The sequence below is a fragment of the Pinus tabuliformis genome, chromosome 2_1 (assembly GCF_031772625.1).
Source record: "Pinus tabuliformis cultivar Carrire ecotype Pingquan chromosome 2_1, CPIR1, whole genome shotgun sequence".
NCBI classification, from domain to species: domain Eukaryota; kingdom Viridiplantae; phylum Streptophyta; class Pinopsida; order Pinales; family Pinaceae; genus Pinus; species Pinus tabuliformis.
In genome coordinates, this window is record NC_142299.1 from 93,322,735 (window position 1) to 93,344,478 (window position 21,744).

Below are 21,744 nucleotides of genomic sequence, written 5' to 3' on the forward strand. Positions count from 1 at the left end.
GAAGTTATTTTTGCTCTCTTTCTCATTCTCAAAACCCTGATTTGCTGTCGAAGTCGAGTTATCACATTTAGCAACCTTTGCTGTTATTTTCGTAATTGTTTGATTTCTTCTGCTTCCTTAGAAGGAATAGCTGTCCGTTTATTCGGGCCTGGACTGTCACCTTGACCCATTACCTGGTTTTCCTCTTGGGGTGAACCTTCGATGATTTGTTCAGGCTGCTCAGGAATAGAAACCCTAGCTGGCTCTGTTACCTCCTGGGTAACTTCCTTGTCCACCCCTTCTTCTTCATGCAATTCTTCTGGTGTAGTCTGGCTAGGGGCAGATTGTTCCCCTTCTATGTCTTCATCATTTCCTTCTCATGTCATGCTTTCATCATGAACAAAATGATTCTCTTCGTTTTCTTCCTCGTCGCATAATTCCTCGGGTGCATTTTTATCCTGAGCAGAATGCTCTTTCGGTCCTTCCTCAATCTAGAGGCCTAGCGGGCTGAGAGGCTGGCCATATTCACCCATATTGGCCAGAATTTTGGCAAATTCATCCTCTTGCAATGGATTTTGCAATGGAATCTCTTCACGTTGTTCTGCCTCCGCCTCCACCTGCTCAGGTTGCTCGGTCTCTTCCTCTGTCTCTCCTTCCTCATTTCCTTCTACTTCTTTCTCATTCTCTTCTCCTTCCAATTGCGGGGGTTGCTCATCCCCTGAGTCATCTATCTCCACAGGCTGGCTGGTACCCCTTGGGGATTTTCAAACCTTCCTCTAATCCGTGCCATTCTAACTGATTTTCTCCGTTTTGATGGTCTAGCTAGTGTACTGACAATATGTTTGCGTTTTGGGGCTGGCGGAGTCGGTGCCCCATCTATTATAACAATTAGTTGTTCCCAGCTGCCCTGTTGCTAAGCCAAACTGTGGCTAACTATCAGCCGTATCAGCCCATGGTGACTCATCACCGATTCCACATGTTGTTAATTTTTCATGCTTCGGGCAACATCATGCAGTAATGAATTTAAAAATGCAGGCAGGTTCACAGAGCATTTTTCTTTTAATACAGCTAAGAGTTGAAGGTGTCGTGGTCTTACCACATCTTTCCTGCCTTCACAGGTGATGTAGCTCTGAATGATCCTCGCCAATTATGCCCACGGCTCTCCTAATGCTGCTGGTAGGACTCCCTTTCCTCTGACTGTCAGGTTCTGGCCTTCATCCTGGAAGATCTCCAAGATCTTTTGCAGTCTCTCCTTCTTTAGAGTCCACACAAGTCCAGTGGCTGGCAGTCCCGAGACCTCTGCAATTACGTCATCGGTGACTGCTATCTATTTTCCCCTTACTGTGGAGTGATTTTCTTGTAAATTCTACAAGAATTCTATTGCCACAGTCTCGTTGGATTCCTGTACGCGATTAAGATAGACTAACCATCCTGCCTTTGCCAGGATTTCCCGTGAAGTGTCGGAAACTGTCAATACCTGTGGTTCTCTTTGAATTGACCTTCCTCCCATGTCTTAACTTATTGTAAAAACACGGAGACAGCAATGGAACAACAGGCTGTTCAAACTATTAGAAACACATAGAAAATAGAAAAATCGCAATGCTCGTTCAAATCTTACTAATTGTTACAGACATAAATATCTTAGGAACAGCAAGGCATGCAAATTGAAAAACGAGATACCGTTAAGCCTTGCTATTCCCGAGTAAGAGTTTGACGAGTAATAGCTTGACACGTATATCAGCAAATTATGAAGTCAGCCCCCCCCCCCCGCAATGTGATAGGCCATCCTCGGCCATCAAATGAAGGAGCGGCGGGTCGGTCTGTTCTGGTACAGGGTCATAAAGGAACAACGTATGCAACGATGCCATGTTTACAAAAGTAGCAGGTTACCGAAATCGAGGTGTATAATAAGATTGCTTAATAAATAAGAAAATGCGGTTACATGATATGAGGTTGGGAGGATAGGACAACTGACGTGCATAACGAGTGTAATGCGGTCATTGTCTACTTTTTCTGTTATGATTGGTTATAATGGATTTTCATGCGTTTAATGGTTCAAGGAAGGGATATGCATGATCTTATTTGACATATTACCAAGGTATAAGAAAGAAAAGGGTATTAATGATGACTATTGTTGTATAAGAAATGTGACTTTAATACCATTAACAGAGCTCTACTGCCGACAAGTGTCCATAACCTTGGCAGAGTTGTTTGTTTCACCCATGGAACCCTAATCCTTTGTGTCTGCGCAGGAAGTTCTATTCAGTGTCAAAATGGAGGTCATTATGCTGGCTTGGTAACCAGTTAAATCATAATGCCATTCACCAGGAAGGAGTGAAAGGTGGGTAGGCCGGCTCGTGATGAGACCTCCTATTCCAAGTGCTCTTTATTTTTCTGATGTGCCTCTTGGACCATATCCCTAGTGTGGTGGCCACAGTGGGAATGCCACTTCACTTTCTTCCTTATGATCATGGTAGGCTGGCTCTTGATGAGACCCCCTATCCTGCATTTGACAATTCAAAACATTCGTCTCTTTTTTATTTTATTTTATAACATGCTTTCCCATTTATACACAAAGGGTGGTTCAGCCCTCCTTAAGAGTAGGAATGGTGGAATAAGTCTTAACATCTCAATAGAAAAATATAAACCCTTTGTTCTTATTCCTTAATAATTATCAAAGAAGATTATGGGAATTTTAAAAAGAACCAACATGATAAAGATGACCAATCATGTCGGTATTAATAGGGTAATGACAACAAAAGTAATGAATAATTGTGTCCTTACTTCGTTCCTCTTTATCAATTCACAGCAATTTCTTGTAAATGTAGCGATTTTACATAATTTGCTGATTTCAGTATGCTCTAGCTTTGTATCCATTGCATGAGTGTATAGCTGTGCTCCAAAAGACCTAAAACAAGAGGAACAGCAGGGAGCTATAAGCATAAGTAGAAGGAATACAAGAATGTTGTTGTTTGAAAAAGGAAGGGCAAAGGAATTCAAGTGCCGTTCCTTTGAAAAAGGAACAGAAAAAACCGAAAGTGCCGTTCCTTTGAAAAAGGAACAACAAAAACCGAACATGCCATTCCTTTAGAAAAGGAACAACAGAAAACCAAAAGTGTCGTTCCTTTGAAAAAGGAACAACAGAAATGCAAGTGCTGAAAAGTGCCGTTCCTTTGGAAAAGGAACAACAAAAACACAAATGCCGTTCCTTTGGAAAAAGGAACAACAAAAATGAAAAAGTGTCGTTCCTTTGGAAAAGGAACAACAAAAACGCAAATGTCGCAAATGTCGTTCCTTTGAAAAAGGAACAACAAAAATAAAAAAGTGTCGTTCCTTTGGAAAAGGAACAGCATAAAACCCAAATGCCGTTCCTTTGGAAAAGGGATAACAAAAATCACAAGTGTTGTTCCTTTGGAAAAGGAACAACAAAAATCGAAAGTGCTGTTCCTTTAGAAAAGGAACAGTAGAAATCAAAGGTGTTGTTCCTTTGGAAAAGGAACAACAAAACACTCAAATGTTGTTCCTTTGGAAAAGGAACAACAGACCACACAAATACCGTTCCTTTGGAAAAGGAATGGCAAAGATCAAAAGTGTTGTTCCTTTGGAAAAGGAACAGCAAAACACTCAAATGCCATTCCTTTAGAAAAGGAACAACAAAATGAAAAAGAAAAAGAAACGGCTGAAACAAAGGTGCTGTTCTTTTGAAAAAGGAACAACAAACAAAAATGCTGTCTCTTTAGAAAGGGAACAACAAAAATGACGGTGTTGTTTCTTCTGAAAAAGGAACAGCAGGAAAAACAATGGAAATACAAAAATATATACAGAACAAAGAAATTATGTACAAAGTATAAAAAGGTGAATCACTTAATGAATCATAGGTGAGGAAGATTGCTCTTCCCCCTGTAGAATTTGCATATCGGAGTCCTTGTGTAGTTGCTGATAGAAGGATTCCTGAGTAAGCGGTTTGCGGTATAATCGAACTTAGTGGCCATTTACTTTAAAGGTATGTCCAGATCTGTCAATAGTGACTAGAGTTAAGGTGCCATTATCATGTACCTTCTGGATTTCATATGGCCCCAGCCAGCGAGTCTGAATTTTCCCGGGAAAATCCTAAAACCTGGAATAGTATAAGAGTGCCCAGTCTCCTTCGCGAAAGACTTTGTTTTTAATAAGAGCGTCATGCCATTTAGCTCGCTGCTGTTGGATTAATGCAGTATGTTGAAGGGCAAAGAATTTGATTTCATCTAACTCATTAATCTGCTGTAATCTATTAATCTGTGCCTCGTTTAGATCTAGGCCGACTTCTTGTGCTGTTCGTAGTGTTTGGATTTTGAATTCTATGGGGAAAATGGGTTGCTTTCCAAACACCAATTGGTATGGTGAATAACCAGTAGTGCTTCTCCATGTTGTTCTGTAAGCCCACAAGGCTTATGGTAGTCTTGCAGCCCAATCGCGTCTATGGGATGCAATGGTTTTTGTCAGGATTGCTTCTATTATTTTGTTGCTGCTTTCTACTTGACCGTTTGCTTGTGGGTGGTATGGAGTAGTAATTTTATGCTGGATATGATAGTTTTTAAGTGTTGCAGCAATCTTATTACTAGCAAACTGTGGTCCACCGTCTGTAATTATGTCTCTTGGAAGCCCATATCACACAAATGTATGAAACAGGAATTGTATGACAGAATCCTCTGTAGATCTCGGTAATGCTTCTGCTTCAACCCACTTGGTGACATATTCTGTTGCCACTAGAATATATGTTTTCTGATTCAAGGGTGGGTTGATTGGACCAACAAAATCAAGTTCCCATCGTTCGAATGGTTCAATAACCAGTTGTGGGTTTAGGGGCATTCATCGGCCTGACTAGGGCGTCCTACTCTTTTACAACTGTCACAAGCTTGAACAAACTTCTTTGCGTCTTTGAAGATCGTAGGCCAATAATACTCTGTTTGCAGCACCTTATGTCCAGTTCTCTTATCGGTAAAGTGTCCGCCACATGGTCCGTTGTGACAAGCTTTCAAAATATAAAAAATTTCATCCTCCCGGACACATCTCCTGATGTGCATATATGCTCCTGTATGGAACAGGTAGCCCCCAATCCAAGAAAATCTAACACTTCTTTTGACAATCTATTTTCGTTCATTGGGGGTAAGATGTTTTGGTAATTTACCTACTGCTAAGTAATTCTCAACATCAGCATACCAGGGTGTTTTAACAGTGATAGCAAACAAATGCTCATCCGAGAATTGATCTTCAACTGCTGCTGCATCCACTAGTTTTGGTATTCGCGAGAGAAAGTCAGCTACAAGATTTTATTTTACTGGTCTATCCTTGATCATAATATCAAATTCCTGCAATAAAATCAGCCATCTAGTTATTCTACCAGTTGTGATTGGTTTATTTGCTAAATATTTTATGGCAGAGTGATTTGTATATAAAATAACAGGATATCCAGTAATGTAATGCCTGAACTTATTGATAGCATGTATTACAGCTAGAAATTCCTTTTCAGTAACAGTATAATTCAATTCAGCAGGGGATAAATTCTTGCTAATATAATAAATTGCATATGGTTTTTTGTCTTCTTCCTGCCCAAGGACTGCTCCAATAGTTGTATCTGAGGCATCTGACGAAATCTAGAATGGTAGGTTCCAATTTGGTCCACGAAGGACTGGAGCTGTGGAGACAAGCTTCTTCAGATCTTGAAAAGCACGATCACATTTTTCTGTCCAAAGAAAGTCAACATTACCTGTTAGTGCATATAGAGGTGCAGCAATATGTGAATAATGTTCTATAAACCTTCTATAATAACCAAAGAATCCAAGAAAACTGCGTACCTCTGTTTGAGTGGTAGGGGTGGGAATTAGCAAAATTATTTGAATTTTGGCTGGGTCTACTTGTATGCCAGCTGCTGAGATATAATGGCCTAGAATAAGTCCTTTAGTCATCATCATATAGCATTTTTCATGGCTTAAGCAAAGCTTGGTGGCAATGCAGCGCTGCAGGACTTTTTCTAGTGTGTCCAATGCTGGATCAAAGTCATCTCCGTATGGTGTAAAATCATCCATATAGACTTCGAGCCCCTCATTTATTAGGTCTGAAAAAATGCTGAGGATAGCTCTTTGAAATGTGGCAGGAGCATTGCATAAGCCAAAAGGTAAAACTCTGTAGGCAAATGTTCCCCAAGGACAAGTAAAAGTAGTTTTGTCTTGGTCTTCAGGGGCAATCTGAATCTGATTGTATCCACTGAAGCCATCTAAGAAAGAAAAGAATTTCTTTCCTGCTAAAGTGTCTAATACCTGATCAATGAATGGAAGGGGAAAGTGGTCTTTTTGTGTTGCTTTATTTAATTCTCTATAGTCTACACAAATCCTCCACTTTCCATTCTTCTTCGGTACCACAACAAGTGGAGAGACCCATTTACTATCGGAGATAGGGTAAATGAAGTTAACATCTAAAAGTTTTTGGAGTTCAACTTTTACAACGTCTTTTAGATGAGGATTAAGTTTCCTTTGTGGTTGGCGAACAGGTCTCACATCCTTTTCTATGTATATGTGGTGTGTACATAACTGGGGATCAATTCCTTTCATATCAGGGTAGTCCCATGCAAATGCCTCTTTATGTTTCCTCAATAACTGGATGAGTTTCTTTTCTTGTTCGTAAGTGAGGTTGGCATTAATGTTTAAAGTCTTTCCTGGCTCAATTTCCAGTATTTTGCTATTCGAGACATAGGTTGTAGGTATTGGTTGATCATGCATATCTTTAAGAAGATCCTCTTCTAATTCATTATCAAATGCCACTTCTATCATGTGACATTGTACGTGGGATCTAGGTTCAGCTTGGCTAATGAAATTATTAATGGCATCGTCTTCTGTTTGGTCTTTGAAATCGAGGGCCTCCTGTATGGTTAATGGAGATCTAATATTTTCTGTAAGGTATGATACAGGGTGCTTGTTAGTTTTTATTATCGTGACACTTGGCTGCGCTGGGGGATATAAAGCTAGATTCTTAATATTTTTCCCCCTAGAAATGGTCATATTTCCTTGTCGACAACCAATATAAGCATCGGCAGTTGCGAGCCAAGGTCTGCCTAAGATCAATGGGTGTCCATCAAGTCAGTTTTTGGGGTTTATTATCAGAAAATCGGCCAGATATTCCCAGGAATCAACAGATACCATAACATCCTATAGTGTGCCCTCTGGCTTAACTACAGATCGATCAACTAGTTCTAATAAAGTGGAGGTTGGTTCTACTGATGTAATGCCCAGTTTTTGGCAAGTAGTGGTTGTTAAGATGTTAATTGTAGCTCCCAGATCAACTAAGGCATTAGAGAATGTTTGACCATAGATCTGTACAGTTACTATTGGATTTCCTGGGTCTTTGTATTTAACGAGTGTTTCTTTTCCTGATAATAAGTCAGATAAAGTGCCAACTACTTGGACTTTTGGGTTATTTGTTATTGTCCTCCTTGGTTTCTTTATACATAGTTCTTTAATAGTCTTTGCATATATCGGGATGTCTTGAATGGCTTGGAGGAGTGGGATTTTTATGAATAGGTTTTGTAATTCTCCCTCTGTTTCAATGATACGCCCCGATCTTAATTGAAGGTCATCACATTCCTTTAGATCAGTTCTTGTCTCTGATGTTTCGATTATTTGAATGGTCTGGACTGGTCTGTTATTTGGATTGGGATTGGGTTGGGCTGGGAGTTGCGGCCTTAAATTAGACTGGGGATTTTGTTGTAGAGCTAGCAGTGTAGGTTGAGGGAGCGAGATAGTTCCTACTGGCTGATTCATTGGTCTTTGCCAGTTTGTCTGCCAGGTTTGACTCTGTGAAGTAGGAGGAGTCCATTGCGATGGAAAAACATTGTTTTGCCAATATGGTGGGGTATAGGGAAAATTTGGCCAATTGGGTTGGCTTACTTGACTCGGCCATGGAGATGATGAAGGGAATGATTGCTGTGACCAATTCGGGAAGGGAGGTTGATTTTGCCACATTGAATTATATTGTTGAGCATGGTATTGTTGAGGCTGGAAAGAAGAAGCTGGGTCTAAAAACATACCTATTTGTCGCGACTTCCACTGTCGGCGCTGATTAAGTAGATACACTAGTTCTAGCTCTTCTTCTGCTTCCTTGTATACTGCTTTCAGTCCAGGAAGTGAGGGGCAGCTCTCCGTGGAGTGGTCTTTTGTACAAATGGCGCAAACTTGAATTGCATCTAATGGACACTCCTTGTGGTTGTGTTTCTTCCTGCATCTGGGACAGAAGATTGCCAAATTCTGTTCTGCTTCTGCTTGCTTTTGTTTAGCCTGCATAATATCAAGTTGTGTTGTCAGCGTCCCCAATATGTCAGTTTTAAAATTTTCTAATAAATTTCCAATTTCTGCACGAGTTACTCCTTCTGCCGAAATTCTATTATCTCTTACAAATCGATCATGCTCTGCTGGTTTTAGTCTTGTGCTGCCTCTCGAACTCCTGATACATAAATCAATAATGTCAGCAAAATTTTCTTGATAAATATCTCCTTTCCCCATAATGTTTAATGTCTCAATCCATTGTTCCTTCATTCCCCTAATTAATGTTGTTTTTAATACATTATCAGGTAAAGGTAATGATGCATAAGGAGATCTTTGAAGATTATACTGGAATCGTTCAACATACTCTTCCAATGTTTCATTTGGTTTAGCCACCATCTGAAATATTTCATCTTTTAATTCTCGAGACCTGCAATAGTCCTGATACTTTTTTAGAAAAGACTCTTTCATTTGATCCCAATTATTTATAACACCACCACCTAATCCCATAAACCATCTCAAAGCAGCTCCTTTTAATGTAGAAGGAAATAATTTCAGTTTCTGGGGATCGGTGGTATAGTCATATCCTCTACACAGCACATCGAATTCGAATAGAAATGCATCCAGATCTTCTGATGTAAGGCCATGGAATGTAGGGATATGCTGAAGAGGAATTGCTTTCATAGGTGCATTGGTTGCAGTATCCACAATGGGGTATTGCAGAGTAGAGGTTTGGGTGTTAGGCTGATTCTGGGCCATTTGATCAAATATATGCCAATAGCCTTCTGGGATATCTAGGAGGGTATTCCTAGGTTGTCGAGGGGGAATGGCTCTAATGGGAATGGCCTTGACAACACTTCCTTTATCTGGGATGATGAGAGTGCCTAATGTCTGAGGGGATTCAGGTTTTTGAATTTCGTTATAAATGATTTTTGCAGCACTCCCCTTATCTGGGCTGCTTAATGGCTGAATTACCCTAAGAGGAGATTTTGGTTCTTCTGCTTCTCCTGTTTCTCCCCTTCCTTCACAGAGATTGCTAAGGTTCCCTTCTTGCAATGATTTTGGGCTAGAATTTTCAATTTCTTGAAAATCTTGCTCTTCGGTTTGACTATGCACCTCAGCAAAGGCTACAGATGGTGATCCTGTGGCCTGAAGGGAACTAGTAGGCTATCTAGAAATAACTTTTCTAGGTCCTACTAAAGGCTGAGATTCTGCTTTCTTAAAGATTTCGTCTATAAAGGTTGATCGGCCAAGGGTCACCGGCCCCTTAGCTTTATCAGGCTTGGGTAGAGGTTTGGGATTATTTTCTGGCTTTTTCTGCTTAGTCATGCACACAAATCAACTGCTAGGTTCTACCCAAACAAACAGTAACAAATCTGTAGGAAAGCGGGCAGGGGAGCAGGGCTATTACATACTCCACACGCAGGTTCTTACCTTCCGTTTTTAAAACCCAGCTCTTTCCTAGCAGGCTCTTACACTACTCTGGAAAAGAAACAAATGGCTACACTCTTCCCCGCAATGGTGCCAAAATGTCGAGTCGTAAAAAGGGTCTTTTTCACCTCTAATTACCTCACATTAACTTGTCAATCCAGGAACGATTTGTTATCTCAAAGGGTGTACTCAGTTTGAGGCTGTCATTTGTTAGAGTAATGTTGGTAGTATAGTGCTCAAGAAAATACAAGAGTAAATGGATGCTTGAAAGAAAATATACTTACAACAAAATAATTTGAAGCCAAAATCATGCATTCAAAAAACTAAGCAATTTATCAGTCAAGGGTCCAGTAACAATAACTCATCCCTTTGGAAACTGATGTAACTAAAAGTAATCAAGGAACAGATCACCAATCTGGGAACTAGACAGCAAATGCCAATGCCCACTATAGTTTCAGATCGTTCTGCACACCAAAGCAATCAGTAACACAAATAATAAGAAATGGAACAACAATTAAGAAATGGAACAACAACTAGAAAATGTAACAACAACTAAATCTGATAAACAACAACACCTTAATCTATAGAAATCAAATATCAATCTTTACTCAAAGGATAAATCAGACAGAAAATAGAAATGGAACGGCAACCAATTACCAATAAAATATAGAACAGCGCGTAGTACCAATTGTAGATACACGGTGCTGAAATAGACAATACACACAACACACAGAAATATTAAGAAAAACAGTAATCTGAGTCTGATACCGCAAGTATTGATCCCGGTTAGAAAGGGTAATGATAGCAATTCATAATGGAACAACAATGTCAATTGAACAGCAATCGTATGAAGTATAAACCATAGACGAATACAGTAATACCAATTTAAGAAGGTTACAGCTCGGTTACTCTACAATTAAACAACAATAACATTCTGTAAAGAACAACGATGTTACATTAATGACTTTAAAGGAACAACAATACGTTATAAGGTCAGAATGCACAATATGACTTTCCTGTTGTAGAGAGCGATATATAAAATATAGCAGAGCTACGATATAAGATAACAAAACACACCAGATTACTGATTGCAGCTGATAATACAAACCACACACGAACTAAAGATAATGATACAGGAGCAAGTGTTCCACCAGGGCCACGCCCTTAGCCTCCAGGGATACACCGCTTGAAATTATTCCAGAATAACAGATGGAACAACAACCAGATTTATATTAAAGCATTGAAATAGAGTTACAGTAAATCTCTTCTCAACGAGAGTCGATGATCAAAGTTCAAGTACAGAGCAAATTTACATGACAAATTAACAGTTGCCCAGGCTAGCAGTGCTGCCCCTACTTATAACAGCTGAAGCGGAGATATCAAGGATGCAAAAATAGTTAAAGCAGCGATCCCTTAGGATCAAAGGATCCTGAGGGATTTGCCACGCTGTTAATCCTCAGTTATCCGGTCGTTTTCTTGCACCGAGTCAATATCTCCTTTTCCTTTCCTTGGCTGAGATGTTTTAATTTAGATTGTCTTGTTTGCATATGGTTCCCCGCCAAAGGGACAACGGTTAGCTTGGCCCTGTCTTTTTCCTTGGAGCGACAATCTTTTTTCCTTTTTCTGCATAAGAAATAGCAATTATTAGTGTTTTCTTGTTGCATATAAATCTTTATAGATTTTGTCATGATTTCCCATTATCTACCTAGTTCATGATGCAAAAAGGTTACGAGTTCTAAAGAAAATATGGCAAAATAGTCAATGAAAACATACCTTCTTCAATACTCCACACCAATGAGGATCCTTACTTGCTTCTGAAAATGTTTCTGGTTCTATCATAGATAGGAGGGCAATGAATTTTCTGTTGGGTGTGATTGATGTCCTTCTTCGGGTCTGCACACCTTCATCTCTATCGCCAATGATCTGCTCTTCTGGATGATGTCTTTGGACATACTTCATCTTTGAAGGGGTATTAGGTGGTTCTCTTCCCTCTTCTTCTTCTTCTTCTTCATCTATCACTTCTTCTTTAGGTTCTTCTTCTTCAATGAGAGAGTCATCTTCATATTCTTCAATTTCCCTTTCTGGAAGATCTTCATCAACCTTTACATCAATGCTTTCCACTATTTTCTTCAGTTGATAATTGTAGCACTTGTAAGTCTTGCTCCATGTAGAGTATCCAAGAAATATCCCTTCATCAACCCGAGAATCAAACTTTCCGGGTGAGCCATCATTTATTTTTATGAAGCACTTGCTTCCAAAGATCTTGAAGTACTTCACCGAAGCAGGTCTTCCTTTCCATAGCTCATAAGGAGTTTTTCCACAATTTTGTCTTAATTGAGTTCGATTTAATGTATAGACAACTGTCCCTATTGCTTCTCTCCAGAATCTAGGCTGTAAGTCTGCTGCTAATAACATTGTTCTTGCCATTTCTTGGACTGTTCGATTTCTTCTTTCAACTACCCCATTTTGCTGAGGTGTTCTGGCAGCTGAGAATTCCCTTTTAATTCCATGAATATTACAGAACTCACTAAACTCGTTTGATGTGAATTCTCCTCCTCTGTCTGTTCTGAGGCACTTAATTTTTGAATCTTTTTCATTTTCTACAAGGGCTTTTAGATTCTTAAAACACTCAAAAGTTTCAGATTTATACTTTATCAAATATATCCACATCATTCTAGTATAATCATCAACAAATAATACAAAGTACCTTTCTCCTTGGAGTTCTTGATTTCTAGTTGGCCCACATACATCAGCATGGATGATCTCTAAGGGCTTCGATGTAGAGTGTTCCTTTGACTTGTGGCTGATTCTGGTTTGCTTTCCATGTTGACATGGACCACATACTACTTGATTTGGTTTGAATAGCCTTGGGATGTCTCGTACAACTTTTATCTTGCTGATATTGATCATATTTTCGAAGCTTGTATGTCCAAGTCGCTTGTGCCACAACCAACTCTAATTTTTCTGACTTAGGTAGCATTTATTTTCTTGAATCTTGTTCAGAATGTAAATGTTGTCTGGTGTCCTCACCCCTTTTGCCACAAGTTTCCCTGAGGCAGAGTTCCTTATTTCACAGTCTTTGGTGCTGAAAACAACCTTATGTCCTTGATCACAGATTTGGCTGACACTCAAGAGGTTGTGTTTGAGTCCATCAACCAGCAGAGCATCTTGAGCTTTTCCTTTTCCATTGATCAGAGTAACTGTTCCTTTTCTTGCAATTCTGCCTGATCTGCTTCCAAAGGACACATTCCCTTCCTTTTTGCTCAGTGAGACAAACTTCCTTCTATCTCCTGTCATGTGTCTGGAGCACCCACTATCTACAAACCACTGGTTTTCATTATTTTGAGCATATAGAGCCAGGCCACACTTGTCCATGCTGGAGTTCTTGCTACTCGTCTTTCTTTCTTTGAGTGGGCAGTCTTGTTCATAGTGTCCATTATTGTAGTAGAAAGAGAAAATCAGATCAAATTTGGTCAAGGGATCAAATGAATTGAAGGTTTTGATTTGTCCCTGCCTTTTGGGGGCATATGAGTTGATTATTCAGTCCTTTAGATTTGTCTTTTCACTTCTGCGAGCCATACAATGTCTGGCTTGATGACCGAAGTTTTTACAGTGAAAGCAGTGTCCAAGAAAGGTGGTTTTGTACTTGTTGAAGCAGCCACGATTTGAGTCGATTTCTATCCTGGGAATTACTCCTCCCTCGTTCTTCGGATTTGCGATGGGCCTTTGGTGGAGTACATGTTTGTATTTGCTATAGTGTCCATGATTCGACTCCACATTCTTCTTTGGAGCAACTCTCTCTTCATTCTTGGGATCTGGGATGTACTTTTGATAAGATACTTTTTCATATTTTGGATTGCAGGAAAGTGCATTGGCTTCAGAATAGTCTCAAGAATTTGAAAGCTTTTACAACCCTTTTTAATTTGCTCCAACTCCTTTCTCAGAGACACTATTTCGGCCTCGCGTTCTTCACAAGTCTCTTCCTTTTCTTTAAGCTTTGCTTCCAAGAGATCTTATCTCCTTCTTATTTCCTCGTTTTCCACTTTGAGAGAAATGATTTTGTTCCGTAGTTTCTCATTTTCTTCAATGGCACTTATTAACAGTTCATCTACATTTCCTTCCAGCCCTGAGTCATCATCATTTGTTAGTGCCATGAATAATGCTTCTTGGCTTTCATCATGATCACTTTCCTCATCTGATTTCTTTTTGATGACCATAAACTCATCCTCATTAGACTCATCTTGCTTGGAGAAGAAGTTTTTCCTATTGAACCCTTTCTTTTTATGCGCCATTCTTTTAGAATTTCCTTCATCATCACTGTCATGTTTATGAGGACATTTTTCTACATAACGACCTATTTTACCACATTTAAAATAGATAAGAGGATACTTGCCTTTAAGCTTAGATCCTCTCTTCAGATTTCGTACAAATTGAGCCAATTCAGATTCCACATCTGACTCATCACTACAGTCATTCCTTTCTTTCCCCTTCTTTGACTTTGAGGCCTTGAATGTTGCATCTTTGGAGCTTGGGCCACCTTTCCTCATTTCATAGGTAGTGATAATTCCATGGATTTCATCCATTTTGAGGGTATCTAGATCCTTTGCTTCTTCTATAACGCTTATTTTGGAGTCAAATCTGTCTGGAAGAGACCTTAATACCTTTTGAACAATGGTACTTTCTTCCACTTTTTCGTCCAATCCTTTCAGGGAATTTACCACTTCAGCTACTCAGAGGAGGTATGCTGCAATATCTTCTTCATCTTCCATCCTCAAACTTTCAAATTGTCTTCTGTGAGTTTGAAGCTTTGCCTTTTTGACTTTTGAGTCTCCATCATACAAGCCAACTAGCTTCTCCCACATTTCTTTGGCAGAGGTACAAAGCACGATTTTTGTAAACTTGGAATCAGTGATTCCACTAGTGATGGAGTTCATGGCCTTTGCATTTGCGATGTAGGCTTTCCTCTCATCTTGGTCTGTTGGAAGAGTGGAAGTAGTTTTGTATTCATTTTGAACAAAATGCCAGACTTCAGGTCCAAGGGACATTAAGTAGTAGGTCATTATTTTCTTCCAGAAACCAAAGTTAGTGCCATCAAACAAAGGAGGTCTTCCTGATGCTTTGTGATTTCTCATCATGGCTGCGGATCCTTCTTCAAGCTGTTAGGCTAGTATGAAGAAGCCTGCTCTGATACCAATTGTTGGAAATACTGAGAGGGGGGGTGAATCAGTATTTCTTACAATTTTTATTCTAGTGATTGCCAAAAGAATATATAAATATGTATATGTGTACACAGAACACAGAAAACAGTAGCTGGAATAAATGCTTTTATTAAAAAACTCAAGATAGTACAATATAAATATATATCTGACTGTGGATAGTTGCCAAGCTCCAACTTGGACTTCAGTGAGGCTCCACCCTCAGAGCACCAACTCTGTTTTGCAGTGCTTCTGCACTTAGGATCACCTACCCCTAATGACTTTAGTCCTGTTCAGTTCTGAGGATCCAACCTCTTGGGCTCCAACCCAATCTTAGTATCAACTATTTTGCTACAGTTTTCTGCACCCAACCCTGCTGAGCTTTTGCCTTTCTCCAGTTCTCCTGCTTCTCTGGTCTCTCCTGCCTCTTGCCTGTTCTTCAGCTTCCTCTCTTACAGATTATGCATACATTAGCAACACTTCACCTTGTGTTTCTATTTTTATGTGTTTCAGGCACCTCTGACTGATCGTTTCCACTTTCCACCGCCTTTTTGGCTTCCTCCTCGGTCGCTGTCATTTCCTCTAACTCACTTGATCTTTCAGCTTCCCTCCTTGATCGCTGTGACTTCCTCTGTGCTGGATTTCCATTCAAATTCTTGGCTTTATGATCATTGTGTGTAAAAAACTGTAATCCAGGCCCATTTTTTCAATGATAACAGGCATCCATAGCCTCCTGTGCATATATGTTCCAGTCCGGTTTTCGCCTTCGATCGTGTTAAACGCATGTATGTAAGGTTTTGGCCACCGATGGATAGTGTTAAAATATATCTATATATATATGTGTGTGTGTGTGTGTGTGTGTGTGTGTGTGTTTCTCCTCCAATCACGTATTCTGTGCATATATATATATATATATATATATATATATATATATAGATATATATATATATATATATATAAACTGCCTTTTTTTTCGTTGATCACTGCACCCCGACGTAATATTTCCCTGTCACATCCGCCTTGATCTCCACCATCGATCGCCCACGATCCGACGGTCTCCGCTACGTTTACCGCATGATTAAACGTTATTCGTATCCCTGCCGTTGATTACATTCATCGCTTGATCTAACGGTGATCGCGCCTCCCGCTTTTGTTAAGTGCTCACGCGTTAATGCGTGATCGCGGCAGTTTTGCGCCCGTCACTTTAGCCACGTGTCGCGCATTAACTGGATCGCGCGGCCAAATACGAAAACTGCCTTGGGCCCAAAGGCGGTGTGGGGAATACCACCCGCTTGCGAAACCGCTTGTCCCCCGGTCGTTAACCTCCGCGCGACTTTCGCGTGTGACAATCGTTGGATCCCTTGCTCTTTGATACGATGGCCCACATTCATCATCAGTAGATTCTTCTTTTTCCACCAGTTTCTTGCCAGGAAGTGATTTTCTTTCCACTGACTTAGCCCTTGCAGCTGCTTTATCAATTATCACAGGTTCAGGCTTCACTTGTTTCGCACCATCTTTCATTAACTCAGGCTTGGCAAGCCTCTCTTCTCTTTGGCCATTTTCCTTAACACGATGAATCAGAGCCTGAGCTTGTCGATCATCATCAGAATCGGAGTCTGAGTAATCATATCCTCCCATTCCACCATCTGTTTCTTCTACAACTATGGGATAACCAATGAAGAAGACGCTTCCTATGTTGCTATTGTGTGAAAGCTTGAAAGGTTTAGAAAACATAATATCCAATGAAAAACTGGTCGCATTTCCCATATGTAAGCACACCAAGCACAACTTTCTTGTTATCAACATGAACATTGAGGAGAGCTATCTCACTTTCCTTTGCATTTTGAATCTCACATAGGGCTGCTTGCGATAAGTGGAGATATTTCACAAACGAGGAACTCTATTATAACTCTGTCTGCTTCTCTCGTCTCCATCTGCTTCTCTGGTGGCTCTGTCTACTCCTTGAGTATTGCCATATTGACATCAATGACAATCCTTGTCCAACAAGGTCATCACCATTATGGAGATTTGTGACATTTCATTCAGACACACAATTGGCAATGTTATTGTCAAGCTTCAAGGGGAAAACAAATTCAAGGATGCAGCTTACATGGTAAAACGTTTAAAATGTATATTTGATTAATGTTAAAAAATTCATTTATGTACAGGTTAATTGAACTTGTACTATTTCATGTTATAGGCAAAAGTCAAATCTTCTTAACCGTGAAGATCAACCATTTATAAATGATTGTGAGTTCATCCATATTGATAGTTGGGAAAAAGATAATAGCTATATGTATATGATTTTTAATTGGGTAGATGGAAAGAGTCATAGCCAAACACTGAATTATGATGCTCTTGTGAGAAAACTAACATATGAAGACAAATAAACAAAAGGAGAGATAGTTAACATTTATAAAAAACCACAGTTATTGATTAACTATCTTATAGACATATATTCAAATGAAGAAGATTGGGTTTTGGATTTATTTTCTGGCTCAGGTAAGTTTTATTATATGGAATTGAATTTCAATATGTTATTTATTAATTTATGTCATTGTACTAATTTACTTCATTATTTCTTTTGTGCTTGATAATTAGGTACAACACTAGCATGTTGCCTTCAAAAAGGAAGAAATTGCATTGCCATTGAAAAAGATCCAATACAGTGCAATTTTATTCAACAAAGAATTAATGCTCTTCAATTTCTTCCAGATGCAATGCAAGAAATTGGGTTGAAGAAATGGGACTTTAGTGAATCATGTGTGGCAAAAAAGGCAAAGGAACCCCAACCACCATTACACGGAATGATTGGAAAGGCATACATTGGGAGATTCGCAGACATCAAAGATCCATTAGAGGAGGAAAATGAGCAAAATGAAGCAGAAAATATTGTGGAAGAAGACAATGATGAAACTCTAGAGGACGAAGAGTTTGGATTACGTGACATTGTTGATTAAATTTAAGTTATGCTTGGAAATCAAGCTCATTTTTTGTAACTATTAATTAGTTATACTTGTAATGTTTTGACTTTGACATTTTATGAGAAGAATAAGCACTCAATTAAGGTTGTTATGCATTCAATATTTGTATTATGTGATTTTCGCATTAATTTTTATGTTAATCATTATTTTTTGAAAAAAAAAGAGTGGTTATTATTATTTTTTGACATGAAATTCATAAAAGACTATTATTTAACCATTTTTAGTTAAAATTTTCCTATAAAAATTGTGATTTTGACATGTCATCTCTAGCAAAAAATTACAAAAAATTATCAAACAATGTAGTTTTTTAGTTATATTTATGTTAAAAATGGTTATTTTTATGTCACTTGTTAAAAATTATTGTTTTTTAGAGACAATTATTTCATGTGGATTGAAATATTAATTAATGATGTATAAATATGTAGAATATCGAAAATTCAAAATATTGACCTTCTTCTTTAAATATGCAAAACAATAAAAACCTCACTACAAAAAAAAAATTAAAATAAAAACAAGAAAATATGAAGAAGAAGACCACTTAAAAAATTATTAAATTAAAAAAAAAATTATTTACATTTCATGTATTAGAAAATTTAAAGTCAAAAAATAGGTCTTTTAAAAAAGGGCCTGATGCAGAATTACGATTTTTTTAAATCAACATGAAAATCACTACCATTCTAAAATGTAATGTACATAAAAAAATTTAAAGTGCCAAAAGCTATGTTCTAAAAAAATTTGTGTGTTCTGCATGACCCCTTTTCAAAATTGGGTCACTTTTTTGCTATCTCTATGAAACGGGTAACAATATCAGTTCCCGTTTCAAAGTTTACATTGTTCAGTCCAATTGGGGCTAGATCTCTCTGAAGCATAACAACAACGTCTTCTACAACTGAATGAGTTAGATGAAATCCGTGTGGATTTTGTTCAACAGAACATCTTCGTTCAACAACAACGCAAGAAGTGGCATGACAAGTCCATCTAGAAGAAGCAATTCCAACCAGGTGATTGGGTGCTCCTTTACGATTCTAGATTCAAATATTACAAGGGAAATTCCATACATGTTAGTTGGGACTCTATGAGGTGGTCAAAGTGTTTGAAAATGTAGCGGTAGAGATTAAAACTATTGATGGACGAAATTCTGTGTTCCTGGTAAATGGGCATAGATTGAAGGTATACTTTTAGCCCCTTACTAAAGGAGATTTTATGCAGCAAGACCAATAACAATCTGAAAAGGAGTTGGTAGGTGGTAACACCAACCTATTGAAGATTTGATTCTTTCTTTTCCTCATTAGGAAAAAAATAATAAAGAAAAAATGACAAAAAAATTATTTTTTTTCCTGTAATTGTGAAAATCAATTGACTAACATGATTGCAGAAGGATCAACCTAAAAACCAACATGTCGGCAGGAATATCGAAATTTCAATAAAAAGGGAACGTTACTTGACTTTTAGATATGTTGGCTGCCACCAAGAAGAAGCAGGTTCAAGGAACCCAACCCTTACCCAAGTTTGGGGTAACTAGCATGGAAATTTTTATCCAAGTAAATGCTTAATTCCCGTTGCAATTACTTTTTCCAGCACCAGTGCAGGCAGACCTTGAAGATAAAATTTTTCCTTTTTTCTCGTTTCATAATTCCCACTATTTTTCTTTTTCTAAATCCCCAATGAATTACCCTCCTCTTTCTTCTAAGAAAACTACCCTTACCCGATCTCGTAAAATCCCTCTTTTTCCCCTGAATTTTTTCCACATCCCATTTTTGTTTATCCCCCTTGGTGATATTGTTCTTGGAATCCCTGCAGTAATGTTCCTTCCCATTCTGAAAATCACCCCTTTCCCACTTATTTATTCCCTCATAAATTGATTGCAGAATTTGATGCAGTCAATCCAGAAGGCATGCTCATGAAACACCAAAGGATGGTGAATAAATTTTTTCTTGTATATTGAGGCAATTTCTTTTTCTAGCTACAGAATTGTGTTCTATCAGAATTGTTATGTTGGTAAAATCTCTGGTGCAAGATGCGCAGTGCAAGAATGATCCAGTGAAAGCATGATGCAGTGCAAGCATGATCAATGCAGAAGTGTAGCTGACTGTGGAAGCAAGTGTAAAACAAATTTCACACTTTATGAAGAATGTTTATGGAATTTTATTACTCTACACATGAGTGATCTCTGCACTGATAGATCATAGCATTATATATTTTAATATGTTGTTTTATCATTTACTGACTTAGGAAATTTTTTAAAGTACAAGATATATTGGGTTCTAAAATCTAATTTTTTAATGGGTACTGAAATATGTCTTAATTGAATTATGAGATAGACCGTGGGATAATACAGGTTGTCCGAAAACTCATAACTCAACTCCCTTTGAAACAATCTCCCATCACTTGTTCATCATTGTCTTACCTCCTAACCCGATTACCATTACACCATTGCCACATAAGCCTCTGCCACATCCAATCATTATTGCTCACCTGTAATAGGATGATATGTATCTGCATCTGATCCGAGGAGCCATTCTTTTATCATTAAACATGATCGGTTGGATGGGACTGAAAAGATGAAGGATGGATGGACCTCCGACATAAAATTCTCAGAAACCGTTGGTATCGCTCACTAAAATCCTTTTGAGGTTGTGATAGGGGATTGTGGAAAATTCGAACATGGCACCCATAAGGAGTGAGCCATCATCCTTGAAGGAGATAGAACAAATTGCGGAATACTGGAACAGTCTTGCACTATTGCAAGAATCCAGATTCCTTCCATTTTTTTAGAAGTTCGATGGCTTCGACATGGTTGTGGTGCTGGAGTTTGCGAAGACATTTGAAGGAGGCTGAGCTAGGGTTGGCTCATTAGAATTTGAAGTCACGAAGGAGTCCATTGCGCGAGCTATAGGCTTGCCAACTACAGGGGAGCAATGGTTCAAAAAGGAGTGGCTTGAAAAGAAACAATGGCATCGGTTTGTGAGTGACAGAAAGCTCAAAGTTAACTGGAAGAAAGGGCTTCCACAGAGCACCATGCTTGGAAAATGGCGAGACCTCCTGTACATACTACAAAATTTTTTGACCTACAAGGGACGTTACACATTAGCGCTCGTGTACCACATTAGGTTGTTGTTGCACTTTGAGTCGGGGAAACTTATTAATTTTCCTTACTACCTGCTCCAAAGTCTCGAGAAATTGGCGAAAGGTGTGCAGAGCGGGAATACAATCCAAGTCGCATATAAGCTATATCACCATGGGCTTATCACAATCCTCGTCAAGAAAGTGTTGGAAGAGAAGGGAGTGACTTGGAAGGCATTCTTGAAGGAATTTCGAGTGAGAAGCGCAGGGAAGTCTGCTGGCACGAGTACAAGCAAGAACAAGAAAGTAGAGACACCGTCCCCTGCTAAACAAAAGGGTAAAAGCATGCCGATGCAAGCGGAAAAGAAGTCTGTCGAAGACACTCTACCCTCGGCAAAGAAAAGAAAAATCAGAACCTCGACAAGGAAGAAGACTGTCTCTCCAGGGACGAATCAATATCGGTCAAGCTCTCTGATTGTGATTGATGAATCACCTCAAGTTTCGCCTAAAGACCATAACCTTTCAGTGCTTGCAGATGCAGTGGCCCACACTGTGGTAAATGAAGAAAACATGGAAAAGGAAGATGACATATTGTTGTCTACCCTTGTTCACAGATTAAGAAAGAAGAAGATGACACCGAGTATAGGAGAATCTCAGGTAGAGGGTCATGAGGATGATGAGGCACAACACATGGAGACCCTCGACAATTTCGATGAACAGGACATCGAAACCCTCAATGTTTTAAATGAACAGGGTAATGAATCCCCTAAATAATTGGAAGAACATGGCATTAAAAACCCT